Source organism: Alexandromys fortis, unplaced genomic scaffold, assembly GCF_014885135.2.
Source record: "Alexandromys fortis isolate MF-2015 unplaced genomic scaffold, M_Fortis_MF-2015_v1.1 scaffold_105, whole genome shotgun sequence".
Classification (NCBI taxonomy): Eukaryota; Metazoa; Chordata; class Mammalia; order Rodentia; family Cricetidae; genus Alexandromys; species Alexandromys fortis.
This window is the reverse complement of record NW_026068011.1, coordinates 6,401,273-6,404,167: the sequence shown is the minus strand read 5'-3', so window position 1 is coordinate 6,404,167 and position 2,895 is coordinate 6,401,273.

Below are 2,895 nucleotides of genomic sequence, written 5' to 3'. Positions count from 1 at the left end.
CTTGTTAACTTGATACAGGCTACAGTCATTTGAGAAATGGAATATCTATCAAGAAAATCCTCCCACAAGATCAGGCTGCAGGAGAGACTGTAGGGCATTTTTTTTTTAAACAAGTGAGTGATGAGGAAGTGCACTCTTCACTGTTGAATCATCTTTCCAGTCATTCAGATTTAGTTTTATAAGTTTATTTATCACAATGTTAGAGTAATTTTGTGTTTAGTCATGAAATAAAAAACATGTTCATTGATGCTATCAGGTCCCCATCTGACCTTGAATTCCTGTCAGATGAAGCAGATGTCATTGTGTTGGTAGTGACAATAGTAAAGACACAAAACATGATAAATTTCAAAAACAAAGAGAATCTATTACATTTCGCAGAAATGAAAACAGAAAACCATGGACTTGGACACTGATCATCACAATTCAGGTCCCTTCTGGTTTTAAGGATTAAGATATTATTAAAATGGAAATGAGAAGTCTCTAGATATTATTTTGAAACATGTCTGACCAAACAAATCTGTACTTGAAATAATTATTTTTCTCATATATGTGTAAGCATGTACACTCATACACAAGTATTTTGAAAATGCATTTCATTAGTCTACTTCAGTTGAGAATTATCACAAATTGGATGTTATGAAAATATAGCATTAAAATGGTTTTTTAAATATATTTATTTTTATTAATCTGTAAATGTGTATCTCTCTGTGTGTCTGTGATAGACAGAGAAATAAGGAGGGAGGGAGAAAGAAAGGAGGGAGAGAGAGAAAGAGGAAAGAAAAAGAGAGTGTGTGTATAAAGATTATGTAGGTAATCATGGAGTCCAGAAGAGGTTATCAGCTCCCCTAGGGCTTGAATTATACTTGATTGTGAACTATCTAGTGTGAGTGCTAGTGTGAACAGTCAGTTATGAAATTTGTGAAATATCTAGTGTGAGTGTTAGTGTGAGCTTCAGTTTGTGAAATAGTATCAGGTGCTCCTAACTTCTGATTCAGCTCTTCATCACCTAAACAACTTACAATGAGCAGTTTTCCCATCTACCTTATCTACAACTAGTCATTGCTATGCTGGAAAAATGTTAATGAAACTTGATGTCATTCGAAATTCGCAGAGGAACGTAAAGGCTGTGGCGAACTGTGCAGGAGTTCCAGAATTCTTGTGTTGTAGGGATACCCATTTTATTGTTTTTCTTAGCTATCTCACAAATCATGGATCTGGTATTTAGCAAGTCATATAACCTAAATATAAGAAAATATAATATATTTAACAAACATGATGGGAAGTAATGAATAAGAAGCAGAAAGAATGAAAGTGTGTGAACCCAGAGACATCTGTGAGCTGGGAAGAACTGTTGGACATGATATGCTTCACAGAAGAGGTTGTTCAGCTCAAGCAGGGATGTTCCCCCAAAAAGGAAGCAGAACAGACTTCCATCATTGGTATACTTCAGAAGTGCAACATAACAGCAGTAGAATCACAAATTCAAGGTAATTTGTGATTATAATTTACATGGTCTCAAAACAAAAAAAAAAAATTACAACAAAAACCGTAAAGATTTTTAGGTTTTTACTGCCTTTACCCACTAAACCATCTCATGGTCATAGACTGGACTTTCATGTTTACCTCAGCTACCTGAAATTAAACTGAGCCCTGCTGCAACTATGAACAGGACCAACAAGATATCGTCAGACTCCAAGCATCTGTACTGGATGTAGAGAAAAACATAGAGATGACTGGGTGCATGTTGGCAAGAGATTATGTTGCACCTCCTGGTGAGTAAACATCCCCACACAAATGCAAAATGCCAGGAAAGGGCTTTTACATTATTTTTTTTATTTTTGTATCCCAGCCAAAGTTTTTCCTTCCTCCTGTCTCTCAAGTCCTCCCTACACCTCTCCTCACACCTCACCCATTCCTCCTCCACTTTTTCTTTTCAGATATAGGCATCCCACGAATATCAGTCAGCCATGGTATAACAAGTTGTAGTGAGACTAGGTTCCCCTCCTTCTGTTAAGGCTATATGAGGTAATACAGTAGGAGAAATGGGTTTCAAAAGTAGGCAACATCACAAAAACAATTTTGAGCTTTGGCTTATTCTCTGATTTTGTGCCCCCATACCAATCAGAGTAAAAGAAAGGAATGATAATGTTATTGAAAAAAAAAAAAAAACAGGCAACAATGTCAGAGACAGCACTTGCTCTCACTGTTAGCAGTACCACAGGAAGACAAAGTTACATAACTGTAACTTATATGCAGAGAGCAGTGGTCAGTCCCATGCAGGTTCCCTGGTTTTCAGTTTAATCTTTGTGAGTCCCCGTAAGCTCAAGTTAGTTGATTCTGTTGGTTTTCTTCTGGTGTCCTTGACACCACTGTCCTATAATCCTTCCTCCCCCTTTTTCACAGGTCTCCCAGAGCTCCACCTAATATTTGGCTCTGTGTATCTGCATCTGTTTCCATCAATTTGTTGTGTGAAGTGTCTCTGATGACAGTTGGGCTAAGAACCAATCTATGAGTGTAGCAGAATATAATTAGGAATCATTTCATTGACTTTTATGCCAGGATTTGCTCTATCCGAGGTCTGTCTCTGTGGTATCTTGCCTCTGGGTCCTGCCCCTTAGCCCAGAAATCCTTCTCAGTGTATGGGTCTCCAGCAATGCCAGTCATTGCTTGGTCACTCACACAATTTCTGTAACAAACTTACATCTTGTAAGCAGGACAAATTGTAGGTCGAAGGTTGTGTGGGGTTGGTGCCCGAGTCCCTCCACTGGAAGTCTTGCTTAGTTACAGAAGATGGCTGATTCAGACTCTGTATCCCCTATTCCTAGGAGTCTTAGCTAAGGGTCACCCTCATAGATTCCTAGGAGATTCCATTACTCTAGGTTTCTAGCTTATCCC